The sequence below is a fragment of the Uranotaenia lowii genome, chromosome 2 (assembly GCF_029784155.1).
Source record: "Uranotaenia lowii strain MFRU-FL chromosome 2, ASM2978415v1, whole genome shotgun sequence".
NCBI classification, from domain to species: Eukaryota; Metazoa; Arthropoda; class Insecta; order Diptera; family Culicidae; genus Uranotaenia; species Uranotaenia lowii.
This window is the reverse complement of record NC_073692.1, coordinates 414,330,028-414,344,945: the sequence shown is the minus strand read 5'-3', so window position 1 is coordinate 414,344,945 and position 14,918 is coordinate 414,330,028.

The window sequence follows — 14,918 nt, the reverse complement described above, 5'->3', positions numbered from 1 at the left end:
TAGTAAAAGTTACCAGCACTAGTAACTATGAAATAGTAAAATTTCAAAATTTTCGGGAAAAACGCCAAATGAAAGGGCTTGTTGCGAGGATTATCAAAATCAATGTTAGAGAGTTCTAGTAACTAGTTAAAGTTACCAGTACTAGTGCAACTATGAAATAGTAAAATTTACAATTTTTCGGGAAAAACGCCAAATGAAAGGGCTTTTTGCGAGGATTATAAAAATCAATATTAGAGATTTCTAGTTACTAGTAAAAGTTACCAGCACTAGTAACTATGAAATAGTAAAATTTACAATTTTTCGGGAAAAACGCCAAATGAAAGGGCTTGTTGCGAGGATTATTAAAATCAATGTTAGAGAGTTCTAGAAACTAGTAAAAGTTACCAGCACTAGTAACTATGAAATAGTGAAATTTCAAAATTTTCGGGAAAAACGCCAAATGAAAGGGCTTTTTGCGCGGATTATTAAAATCAATGTTAGAGAGTTCTAGTTACAAGTTAAAGTTACCAGCACTAGTAACTATGAAATAGTAAAATTTACAATTTTTCGGGAAAAACGCCAAATGAAAGGGCTTGTTGCGAGGATTATAAAAATCAATGTTAGAGAGTTCTAGTAACTAGTAAAAGTTACCAGCACTACTAACAATGAAATAGTTAAATTTCAAAATTTTCGGGAAAAACGCCAAATGAAAGGGCTTGTTGCGAGGATTATTAAAATCAATGTTAGAGAGTTCTAGTAACTAGTTAAAGTTACCAGCACTAGTAAGTATGAAATAGTAAAATTTACAATTTTTCGGGAAAAACGCGAAATGAAAGGGCATTTTGCGAAGATTATACAAATCAATGTTAATGTGTTAAAAAATTTTAAGTACAGACCCCGTTCGTTTTTGGCAACATGCCCGAACATTTTGTGTTGCCAAAATCGAACGGTTTTTTTTCTGAAACCTTTTTCTCTTATTTTTTTTAAATAACTATTTTGATTATCATTAACGTTATTTTAAGTCAATTTCCGACCGTTTTTAGATTTTTTAAAAGTTTTTTTCTCAGGTTTTTGATGCATTTTACACTACTTTTTTTTTTGTTTATAATCTTTGTTTTTTTTAACATTTTTGCTGTTTTCGTCATTCTTTATCATTTTTAAGATGATTTTGTCATTTTTAGTCTTTTGTTTGTATTTGTTTTTGAATTTTTAAAAATTTTCAGGTTTTTGTAATTTTTGAGTACTTTACATGTTTTTTAAAAAACTTTTGTTTTTGTTGTTGTATTCTATCACCATTTCTGAATGTAAAAACGTTTTTTTTATGTTTGTCTAAATTATATGGGTCCTGTTATAGAGAAAACTAAAAGGTAATGTCGCTTCTAAAAACCGTTCGATTTTGGCACATGTGCCAAAATCGGATGTTGCCAAAATCGAATGTTGCCAAAATCGAATGTTGCCAAAAACGAACGGGGTCTGTATTACTATTCCATAGTTACTTATGCTGTTAACTTTAACTAGTTACTAAAACTCTCTGATATTGATTTTAATTATCCTCACAACAAGCCCTTTCATTTGGCGTTTTTCCCAAAAATTTGTAAATTTTACTATTTCATAGTTACTAGTGCTGGTAACTTTAACTTGTAACTAGAACTCTCTAACATTGATTTTAATTATCCTCGCAAAAAGCCCTTTCATTTGGCGTTTTTTCCGAAAAATTGTAAATTTTACTATTTCATAGTTACTAGTGCTGGTAGCTTTTACTAGTAACTAGAACTCTCTAACATTGATTTTAATTATCCTCGCAAAAAGCCCTTTCATTTGGCGTTTTTCCCGAAAAATTGTAAATTTTACTATTTTATAGTTACTAATGCTGGTAACTTTTACTAGTTACTAGAACTCTCTAACATTGATTTTTATAATCCTCGCAACAAGCCCTTTCATTTGGCGTTTTTCCCGAAAAATTGTAAATTTTACTATTTCATAGTTACTAGTGCTGGTAACTTTAACTAGTAATTAGAACTCTCTAATATTGATTTTAATTATCCTCGCAAAAAGCCCTTTCATTTGGCGTTTTTCCCAAAAAATTGTAAATTTTACTATTTCATAGTTACTAGTGCTGGTAACTTTTACTAGTTACTAGAACTCTCTAGCATTGATTTTAATTATCCTCGCAAAAAGCCCTTCCATTTGGCGTTTTTCCCGAAAAATTGTAAATTTTACTATTTCATAGTTACTAGTGCTGGTAACTTTAACTAGTAACTGGAACTCTCTAACATTGATTTTAATAATTCTCGCAACAAGCCCTTTCATTTGGCGTTTTTCCCGAAAAATTGTAAATTTTACTATTTCATAGTTACTAGTGCTGGTAACTTTTACTAGTTACTAGAACTCTCTAACATTGATTTTAATAATCCTCGCAACAAGCCCTTTCATTTCGCGTTTTTCCCGAAAAATTGTAAATTTTACTATTTCATAGTTACTAGTGCTGGTAACTTTCTTTAGTTACTTAAACCGTCCAACATTTATTTTAAAAATCCATGCGACAAGCCCTTTTTTAGTTACTTCACTTGTGCACAAAAAAGCAGGCGTTGGCTCGAACAGCAGCAGTGAAAACAAGCTCAACGATTTTGAATCGGTTGAGCCAACAAGCTCAAGCTCCTCTGGAGGCATGAGCTAACGGGCTCACGAGGGAAAAAAAGAGCTAAGGTTTCTTCCAAATAAGAGCTTAGCAATACGAAGCTCCGGAGACAAAAACGATAGGAGCTTCGTCGATTGCTTTGTAAGCGGAGCTATGGAAATAAAGAGCTATGAAGCTCGCTCAAATGAGCTTCATTTTCAATCCCTGGTTGTGTCCATTGTGGCATTTCGCTTTTCATTTTTGTGTGTTTCTTTTTATGCTGAAACCGAGAATGAGTTTTCCATCCATCCATTCAATTTCAGGGAAAACAAATGTGTTTTGACTGCGGCTAATCTAGCATTGCTGGGGGGGGGGGTGCGAAGCATGATGAATGCACGTTTTGCTGCTGTGTGTTGATGTTTGGTTCGGTCAGGATCTATTGATTCAACACGGTGCCGTGCGATTGATTTTTGAACATATTTCGGTTATCTATCCGTGGATTACTACAGCTTCTGGAATTGATAACCGAAAAACAACCATCCGAGGGCTTTGAAATATTCCATGATTAGTATGAGTTTGTTTTGCGAATTGCAACTGATGGAAATTTCTTCCACAAAGCATTCCAGGGCAAAATTTCTCACATTTCTCGTCCAGGAATTTTCCTTCCACCATACTTGCACTTGTACCATAAAAGGTGATCCACATGAAATTGCATGACGGGAAAACGTTGCATAAAAATGCCATTGCACAATGGGCAAAAAAATACTTATCTTAAATGAAAATGTCAAGAGAATCGATTGGATATCGCTACAAACGCCGCACGAGCTTACGAATGGAGATAAAATTCATTTTCAACCCCGAATTCCCCTATATTTGGTAAATAATACACCAAAAAGTTAATTTAGACTTGAAAATTTTGAACAAAAATGAACCTATCTTGTGTGATTTTCCCCGAAGAATCGAATGATGGCTGTTTGAGTCACCGAAAACTTCGGAAAATGAAGTTATTGCTGATTTTACAGTCAATTCCCCTAAATTTTTCATTAAATTTCGAAAAAAAAACCATGCCGGAATTGATTTTTTTTTAACCAAATGCAACCAATCTTGTGTATTTATTCTGAAGAATCGAATGAAAAAAAAAATGGTTTATGGCTGTTTCGCCCTCAATTCCCCAACATTTTTCAATAGTTCTGAAAAGCACGATCGGATTTGAATTTTTTTAAACCAAGTGGGGCGTGATTTGTGTGTGTTTTTTTTTCGAAGAACTGAATGATGGCTGTTTTAGCCACCGCACGCTTCGGAAAATGTAGTAGTGGCTGAATTACCTTTAATTCCCCTACAATTTGTTAGTAAATTTAAAAAAAATAGGATGTTACCTGAATATTTCGAACCAAATTCAATTAATCTTGTGTATTTGATTCAGAAAAAGCATGTTCGGACTTGAAAATTTTGAACCAAATTCAATTAATCTTGTGTATTTTTTCCGAAGAATCGAATGAAGACTGTTCAAGTTCAAATGATCACACGCTTCGGAAATTGGTTTATAGATGCTTTATTCACAATTCCCGTATAATTTTGTGATTATTTCAGAAAAAGGGATGTTCGGACTTGAAATTTTTTAACCAAATGAGATCAATATGGTATATTTTTATCGAGAAATCGAATGATTTCTGTTTAAGCCACCACGCATAAGGGAATGGAGATATGGCTGATTTACTTCAAATTCCCCTATAATTTTCAACCATTCAGAAAAAGCATGTTCGGACTTGAAAATGTTGAACCAAATTTAACCACTCATGTGTATTTTTTTCCGAATAATCGAATGAAGATTTTTAAAGCCACCTGTTGCCATGGCTGTTTTACCCTCAATTCCCTTACATCTTCCAAAGCACGTTACGACTTGAAATTTTTTAACCAAATGAAAGCTGATTTGTGTGATTTTTTCCGAATCAGTCACCGCGCGTTTCGGAAAATGTAGTAATGGCTGTTTTTCCCTTAATTCCCCTACAATTTTGTAATTAATTCAGAAAATATGTTCAGACTTCCATATTTCGAACCAAATGAAGCCTATTTCATGATTTTTTTTTTCGCAAAATCGAATGATGGCTGTTTGAGCCATGAAATAATGGATGATATACCCTCAATTCTCCTACATTTTTCTAAAAGTTTAGAAAAAGCATGTTCGGATTTGAAAATTTTGATGCAAATGAAAGCTACCTTGAGTGATTTTTGTCTGATGAATCGAATGATAGCTGTTTGAAGCACCACACCTTTGAAAAATTTAGTTATCGCTTATTTTACCCTAAATTCCCCTCCATGTTTCAATTTAATTCATAGAAATGATTTTCGAACTTGAGTATTTCGAATCCAATGATGCCAAATGTGTGATTTTTTTTTCCGAGAAATCGAATGAAGGCTGTTTGAAACACCAAACTTATCGAAAATGAGAATATTAGTGATTTACGCTAAATTCCCTTACATTTTTCAACAGTTTGAAAGTTCCATTTTTTTTTCGTGTTCTCCTAAAGAGTAGTATACTTCTGTCCATAATGCCCTTTCCAGCAAACATGAAATAGCCAGCAGTTCGTGGCCTAGAGGATAGCATCATTGTCTTCTAAGCCAACGTTCATGAGATCGAATCCCGGTCGTGACATAACCTGGCACACATAGTATGATGAAGGTTGGCGGTTTTAGCATTAGTGAAATGCTAGCCGTGGAATTGCTAGCCTTGGTATTGTACGCCTAAATGATGCAGACACAGCAGATTGCACTTGAAGAACCTACCTAGATATGTGTGTGCTCGTAGTGCTACCGGTAAACAACTGCAACTTCAACCAATAGTGCAGGGGTGTCAAGTAGCATAGCAAAGTAAAAATAGTAACGCGGGGTAATACCACAATAGATCAACTTAATGGTCGCAGTGAACTCTCTCCCCAACAGGAAAAAAAAACATGAATTCGCATCAGAAATGATAACTTAAGTCGTTTTCAATGGAGTTGCGAATCGCAATTCCAACTGCATAGTGAAAAGATCGAATAAAATGTCGTCTGAAGTCAGTTTAAATCGGATATGATAGAAAGTCCGCCATGTTTGTAAATTTTGAAATGATTTTTTCCAGCGCGGGCTTCAAGTGAGAAAATCATCGTCATGTTCTCTCTGCAACCAGCAGTGCTTCCAGATGGCTAAAAATCAGACGGGAATTGATTAATATTGACCAATGAGAGGTGTCGGATAGCGCCCAATTGGTGTAGTTTAGGTCGCTTAATAAAGAAATGAAAATCATCTATGTATATTGCCTTCACTTTGATAAGTGAATGCTGTTTTTTTCAAATTTCATACTATCTTTCTATAATGTATATGGAACGCATATTCAAACAGCATAAAAATATAGCTACAAAAATGTTTGCTGGGTTGCGGAGTAAAACGCAAACGACTATATTTTGATATTGTGTTGTTTTTGAGTCGTTTTGATGCAATGTTTTGGAGCATCATTTGCCTACACTGGGGCGTTTTTCATCCAATGACTTCAAAGTTTGCTTTGTAAAAAATTGAATACTACTGAATATTTGTAAAAAATTAATGGCATGTTCGGCGAATGAAAACTAGAGAGAATTTTATTTTTTATAGAAATTTGAAAGAAAGGTGGCAAAGACAGGCATTAGTGCGCCAAAGAGCTTTTCATCAACATGCCCTCTAGCCTAAAATTTCAACACCTACACTGAACCCAAATTCACTCTTAAAATACACACGATTTTTCACTTTAAAACAAGGATCCAGTGATTTTCTTCCATTCAAGTGCGACATATACATTTCACTTGGCAGTCACTTAAATTTCAAGTGAATTCAGCCACATTCACTTCAGTCGTCACTTGAATTTGAAGTGAGAAAAAATATTCACTTCCCCATCACTTGAATTTCAAGTGAATGTCGGGTTGTAATTGAGTTTATTTCCAGAGCTCAAAATGTCAAATTCTAAAGAGCAGCGTTTAAAGGTAATGCTGGATTTGGATTTTCCCAATTCTTTACTAGGCGATTTTGGCGGAAGTTTGTGTTAAACGTGATGTAAGAAAAAGTCATTTAAAGGTGTTATCATGTTTCAGCTTGTGGGTTGAACTGGACAGATTTTCTGGTTTGCAGCAGGGAAGATTTAGAAGTCGCACTATCTGCAGTAACCGATCTGTTTTGGGATCACGTTGGATTTTTCCAATCAATAAATTTATGGCGAAAGCGTGATGTAAGTATTTGAAATCGAAGTGATGTTCTATAAATGTTCTTTTATTTAAAAACGCGAGACATAATTAACTTGAAACTTACTTAGAAATTCAGATAAATTTCACTCGAACGTCATAGTGTAATTCACTTGACCGGTCACTTAAGTGAATTCACTTGACCCATCACTTAAAATTCAAATGAAATTACGTATGGCGAGAATTTACTACAGATGTCACTTACTTTTTAAGTGAACTTTATTTTGCGTGTATCAAGCATTCTCCTAATGGCGCACTAATGCCTGTTTATCCACCTTTCTTTCAAATTTCTATAAAAAATAAAATTCTCTCTAGTTTTCATTCAGCCGAACATGCCATTAAAGTATAATCATAAAACTTAATGCTATTAAAATCTTATAAAAATGAAAAGAAATTTTATTGACAGAATATGAGTATCAGATATAAATACGAAGCACATGTCGCAATGTATTCGGGTATTCAGCTTAGGTATTCCGCAAACTTGATCATTTTCCTTAGCATAGATGTTCATTCCTCCGAAATACCTTAGATGGGAAGCTCACTTACCCTTTTTTCACCTGATACTTGTAGGACGAATACTTAAATGTACTTCAACCTTCTGTACCACCACCAAATATCTGTTGTTTAACATAAGGTTGCCAGAACTTTTTCAGCACGTATCCAGGCCGGACAAATCTGGGAAATTTTATATGAAAACCGGACAAATTCGGGCATTTGATTCCTAAATTGTCGACCAAAGTTTTGGGCAAATTTTGTCAAAACCCAAAAATTACTCAACAAAAATCAAGAGATAAAAAATTCATCAAAACTTATCGACAGCTTTCAAATCGTATTCGAACTTCCAAAAAACCTTTTATATTTATTTTTTAAAAAATTGCTAAAAAAAATCGTTTTAAAGGCAGAAATAAGACATTTTTACAACATTTTTTATGTTTACGACTTTGCTCCTTTGCTTTTTTACTCTTCGCGACACGAGACGGACGGCGGCGGTCGTTTTCTTCCTCGGGAGAGCTTTTGCTGATGAGATTATATCATTTGAGATTTTTTTAGACTTTGCAGCAGTTTTGAGAAATGTGCAATACCATTTCGAAATGTTTCACATTCGTCAATTGTCAATAAAGAGTCATTACTCTAGCCCTTCATCGGCTAACCTAAAAACATGATTTTTTTTGAAAATTAATTCCGTTATCGTTATAAAAACGGTAAAGACCAATAAGAGAGTTGTCTGCTACAAATAACGTCTAGATTATACCCACACACTCCTTTTTTTCGTTCTCAAAATTAAGTTTGACCGAAATTCAAAACATCGTTCGATTTTATGAATTTAAATTTGAGTTCCATTTTTCCTTCTTGCGATGGTTCAAAACGGAGTTCGAACTGCGAACTCAAAGTTGAAGGTTGCCACTGAAGTGTTGTTTTGAATCAAAACAACCTAATTTTGGGTTAGACGAAAGAAGCGTGCAAAAGTCCCCTACACACCAGAGCCCTTTCCAACTATAAACTATAGGAACATAGTCAAGATGAACTTTGACAGAATGGATCAAAATTATATTGTACTCGAAGTACAGTTGAAAATCACTGACTTAGGTGAGCGAACTGCAAATGGTAACGGCATAGGTATATGTACATTGATGGTTTCATTCAGTAATCTCAGCTCAGGATGCTTTCATCGGGAAAAAAAGTATCAATCTATTGGAAAACGACTCAGCATCCATCTATGTCAGCAAGTCTGCAAGCAATAGAGACAATCACTATGTCTGATGGCAGCGCAATTGCAGTGCAGCATTAGATTCTTACTACAACAATAATAAGGAGAAAAATCCTCTTCCACGCGGATCGAACCTTGAAGGGTTTTTTTTTGCCAGCCATCCGTTGTCAGCCGCAACAACGTCATCATCGTCAACAACAACTTTTTCTCCCATTCTTCCTCCTAACTCCCCCTACTTGGTTCGGTTCTAATTTAGAAGATTAAAATTATTCATTCGAAACACATGAAGCGATTCTTTCCTTCCACCCCTTTGTTTTCTCAGCAGTCTAGCCCAGCGGCTGGCGCTGTTCCTGGCAGCCTTTCTTTCCTACTTCGGCTGTTTCCGCACCAGAAGCCATCAGGAGAGAGTATAGGTATTGGGAAAAGACGGCTCGAACTTCTTCCTCACCGATTAAGGAAGGTGGTTTCGAAACATTGAGAACAGTGGTCCAATTCTTCGAATATTATATTTGAAAATGGAAGGATGTTTTTCTCTCACTTGAGGGAGGAAGGCTTTCATACTAAATCCCAGGTGGACTTTATGGCGTAGGAGTGTCTAGAGTCGACAAATTGCACCCATGGACCCAGAGTAGCACACTGGGGCGACGCGGTGGCTCGCCGTGCCTTGGAATGCAATCTATAAAAGGATCTACCACCTGGGTGATCAACTTATAAAAAGACTCACTTGACGAAGAGATATTTTCGAAGTTTTGGAAGATCTCGCACATCGTGCCAATTCATAAAAGTTCTTTTAAGATCTTAATTGAAAATTATCGTGGCAATACTTTCTGCTATAACAAAGCTTTTTGAGAGCATCGTTCACGATCAAATGTACCCATGGTTGGAGAGGAAAATTTCGATGTCGAAAGCTTTTGATGTGATCTAAATCAACTCTCTGTACTTTGCAAGAATGGAATTGCTGGTTCCTGTCTTAAGTGGATCCATTCAAAACTAATTGAAAGAATTCAGAACGTGATGCTGGGAAATGTCAAATCTGGTGCATTCTCGGTTAACAGTGATGTACCACAAGGGAGTCACTTGGGACCCCTTATTTTCTTCACTGTTATAAACGAGCATCCCGAATTTCTGCAAGACGTGTTCGTGCTGATATACGCAGACGATCCGAAAATATTACTTCCTGTTCGTCATACAACAATAATTTTGAGTTTTGATTTTGCATTATGCAAGTGGTACCTAACATTAGAGTTCAATCCAGAAAAAAAAACAAACTCTAACCGAATGTGCCGAGCAGAGCCTTACTGTACAGCAGCAAGAGCAGCCTCATCCGGTCGAAGTAAGGAACCAACAACCTTACGTCAGAAACAGCCATCCTCGTGGCCCCGAAGCGGCGGGAGAAAATCTGATGGGATGACGGCTCTTATGCAAGCTCGGTTGCCCTGGTCGTATGCAGAGCAGGTCGGTCCTGTATCCGGCACAGTCAGCGAGCAAAAGAAGGGGTTCCTCCGTGGGTTTTCTCCATAGTAATTAGAGATTTTCACTCGCAAAACGACAGCAGGCTGAATCGACCTGAACTAACGAACGTCGTCCTTGTCTTGGAAAAACGACGACGGCACAGCACAGTTGGGTTGTTGTGAGAGAGGTTAACAATCTCGGCATCGTCATTTGTCGATACGCGACGCGCGGATAGGACGCATGGTTGAAACCGCGCTCCCGATTTCTGTTTCTGAAGGTTATCAGGATTATCGGCAGCAGCAGTAGGTTTGAACAAATACAAATTATATGTTCATCTTTTCAGCTGAAAAGTTGAGAAGGGGGAAAACGCACACGGGTTTTCGGTCCGGATTTTTAAACAAAGGTACAGGGTCGTCAACGCTGTTGTTGTTTTGCTGAATTTACTGGAGAAGAGGCAACAACGAACGGGGGGAAAAATTTCGATCCGATTTGAAGCAAATTATATCCTTCAAGCGAGGTTGTTTGGTTGATGCTGATTTTTTCCTGTTTCCTAACCTCCGTCCCTCCAGCATCGTTTCCAATCAGAGTGGTGTGTGCAGTTCGACATGGTGAAGCTGCCAGGGGAAAGAGTTTTTTAAAGGGCATGCCTTCGCTGGCAGGTTGCCTTAGCTAGACTGTGTCTCCCGACAAACACATGTATTAATAATTATTTTTCTGGGTTGGTTTCTTCCTGCTTTGCACTATTTAGGATGGAAGCGGGGAAGGAGCCCTCCGAACCTGACTGGGATTTGATTGAAATAGGTTTTCTGGTATTTCAGTGGAATAGAAAAAAAGGTTATCTGAAGTCGGAGGACGTAAACGATCGTTTTATATTGTGTCAGCAACTCAAGTGAATGACGTATTTCCCATGGGAAAATCACATCAAACGTATTTATATAAGAAAAATCATTTCAAACTAACTTTAATTTTTTTTTTTGTTTTATAGAAAGATATTCAATTGTTGAGAAAACCAAAAACCACTACATCTTTCTATTACGTCCGTATCTTTCCCTTATACCATACCCCTCCTTATGAATCAAAACACAAAACTTGATATGATATTTGCATGTTTTGGGGGGGCACAGAAAATAAAACCTACAGTAAACCCTCACCAGGAGGGATTCTGGATTTGGTTTCGACCCGAGAAAGTTTCAAGTTTTTGGTTTCTCCTTGGCCACGCTCCGTTCCTGCTACATGAACAAACAAACTCAAAATGATAAGTATTCCAGTATTTTTTTCGTTAGAAAAAAAGAACAGAATTCAAATTCATAGCATAGCATAGCATAGCAGAGGGTGACTACACACATCTTGCATTGGCTGATACATAAAGTACAACTGTTAATCAGAGCCAACACGAGATGCCAAAATAAGTATCTGGATTCAATACTTATTTCAAGTGCCGCTTTGATTTTCAGTGAGGTACTATAATGCACACCGTGGCAAGTCAATGTAATCATGATAGGAAAGTTCTGAAACAGCGAAATAAACTCTTTAGGTGCAGAGAACTCATACGACCCATGAAGCTGTTTCAGAAAGGAATGGGGAGGGTTTTAGATATGGGGCATCCTACATGGCAAGTAGGACTTGTCAATATAATAATAATGATATGTTTCACAAATTCCTATAAATTGAACAATCTCACCGAATTCAGCGCATTCTTCCTTCCTCTTCAAAGTACCATTTGAATGTATGCAATGATGGAGCCTTATAGTATCTTCAGCCAATTGGTCAAAGCTTCATAGAAATTGTGATGTAATCCGAGTCTTCTTCTAATGTTTGATCTGACAAATGATTAGCAGGAAGTATCTTGTGTTGAAGTACATCTTCTTTCAGCTTCGGCACCGGCTCCAGTTGTTACAGCGGCCACTACACATCATCCACCAATTTTGGCAATAAATTAGGCATGTAGAACGTCTACCAAACAAGAATCTATACTATGCTAACTCAAAGCATTCAATTTCCGAACAGTTTTTCAGCACAAATAACAATTAATATGTAAAAATGAAATATTTTCCCGAGATTAAAATTCGCAGCGAAAAAAAATCACACCCGTCATCCACGGCCGCAGCCTACTGATTCAAAAAGAACAGAATTCAAATTCAACAGAAAAATATTTAACATTGGATGAATCTTGGCTAAACAGTAATGACGAAAGTTTTTCTTACAAAAAAAAATTCCTTCGTTAGAAGCAGCTATGGCAGGCATTTAGGATTTAGGATTTAGGGTGACAACGAAAAAAGTCATTTCGAATTTCAAAAACCAACCATATACACATTGTTGATAAAAAAAAAGCTTATAAAACGGACCTGTGCAAAAGTTCAGCTTATTTAGGGGTTCTTCATAGCGCTCAAAGTTTTAGTTTTTTGCCCCTAAAATCACCTAAGGCAGGACCAAAAGAAATCTGGGAATTCGAAATTTCAATTTCGAGGCAAAATGGCATAAATAGGTATAACTATTAGGATGAAAAATTCAGATGATTCAGAGAAACCGTTTATCCGGTTTATCCTCTATTAATTAGTTCTGAGGTAAACGAGGTCGAAATAGGCGTCGATTGAAAAGCGGACGCGAGTATTTGTTTTTCTCCTGCCAAAAATTAATTTTCGATAGTGAATTAGTGGAAAAATAGTTAAACTGAGAGTTTTGAACATTTCTTAACACTGGTGATTTCTCTAGCCGTCTTTAGCCGTTGCTCGAGTTCCGAATTAGGTCCGCTGCCGAAAAAAAAAATTTCCGGAATGCTGTTCCCTGTTCCGGAAACCGGAAACATAGGATCGTAAGTCGAAGATAGAAGCACCAATCTTCCAGGTGGAGTTATTCAACATCTAAAATAGGTATTTTATTTGGTATTTCCGATGAGCCCGTGCAAACGGGGGAGATTTTAGGGTCAAACAAATACAATTTTCAAAACTTTGAACATAGCTGTGATGTTGGTTTCACTTTTTCTTCATATTTCGGATTTTGTATCCAGTTGGGGATTCTTGATTTTCGGTTCGAATCATCATTAGAAAACAAAAAGTAGAAACTATTTTTAAATCATTCAAATTTGGTGTTTGCATTTTTGGTATTTAGATAATATTAAAATATGAAAAAAAAAAAAAGTAGAAACCATCCTGAGTTTTTGTTTGATATTCATAAGAAGTTCTTAAACTCTTAAAAATCCCATTGCGAAAAAGTTAAAAATGTGTATCTATGCAGAATTCAAACATTATAAATCTCCCTAATGGCGATCCAGAATTGAAAACTCAGAATCAGATTCAGCTTTTTTTCATTTTATTTTCTGAATCGAAGCAAAGCATTTTATTTACATTTCTTTTCAAATTGGCAGGTCGGATCAAAAGTAATCATAAAAATAATAAACCGAAAACGTCAGAATTTAAATTATAGATTCATGGTTGAGAGTCTGATACAAATTTCAATTCTTAGCTAATAATGGAAATGCTGATTTGGAATCTACATTCTGATATCGTTTTTGCTTTATTGTTCAGAAATTTTAATGAAATTCGGAAAAAGATGTAAAATTCATATTCTGGTAAACCAAATTCTTTTCCAATTAAATTTGCCATTTTTGTTCGCAAAACAATCACTGTTAATTCAATGCAATAGCATAAAAAGTATAATGCTTCGTTTTATTTCTTAATAAAGTAAATTTTTTGTTGGCAATTATTCTAATGAATGTTAAGTCTGAAATAAGATTAAAGAAAAAAGAAATTTTTACCTTTTATTTAAGAACATTGTTGAATAAATTTGATAACTGTTTCAAGTTTAGCAGTATTTAAGGGTCTAAAAATTTCACATAGGTTCCAACAAATGGATTTGGAGAATTTCATTTTTTTTATCAATTGAATAAATGTTCGAAAAAAACATAACTTTCAAGCATTGCCATCCAAAATTTATGTTTTTTAGTATAACCCGTAATATCTTACATAAACAGATCAATATACAAATCGTATAAGAAATCTCACAATAAAAAAATGTGGCTGTGTGACCTGCGGATGCAAAATCACATTACTCTGTTAACTTATAGATATTTTTGTAAATAACCTGGTTTTCAGAATTCATCAATGTCGTTTCATTGTTGAGAGTCAGACGTACTCGTTGTTATTTAAATTCTAAAACTTAGAGAAAATGTGAATTTTAAAATTAACACAGCCCTTCTAACGCCCCCCAAGTTTTAAAGTTGCGTTCACCGCTCCCCTAGAAGCTCCAAACGCCCCCAAGGGGGCGGTAGGAACCACCTTGAAAACCACTACTTTAACGCAGGTGCTCTAAAGCACAAAAAAGATCATTCATACCTTTCTTTTTCTTTCCATCTATCCATTGACTACTAGGACGTGGCCGGCGCCGTTATTATATGTAAATAAATGCTGCTAACCCCAGGCACCATTCGTTTGATCTCTGAATAAAATTGATGGCCTCGGTCATTCACGGAGTTGCAACCGATCGTGGAACTGAGGTAAACATATGTAAAGATTGATAAAACAAGGTCAATTCTGTTGAAAATTTCCGTACGATCAGTGCTATTCAACAGACTGAGATTTTTTGACCTGTTGTCTAGGATCTGTGGATCTAGGATCAATCTTTTCAACTCTGATATTCGATTTTTTGGATCAATTCTTTAGCCTGAAAAAATTTTCGATTTGATGCTTTCGATCTTTTGAGATTCTGATCCAAATTTGAGTACCGATTTGATGACAAACAGTGCCATCTGCTCGACATCTAGTCGGTAAGGGTGGCAATGGATGTAGAGAAAAAATTTCATGATCGAATTTTGGAAACCGAAGATGTACGACGATATATAGATTGTGCAAAATTTGAGCTCAAACGGACTTGATCTAGAGGTGCCTCAACGCGCTTAAAGAAAATCGGAAAAATCTAA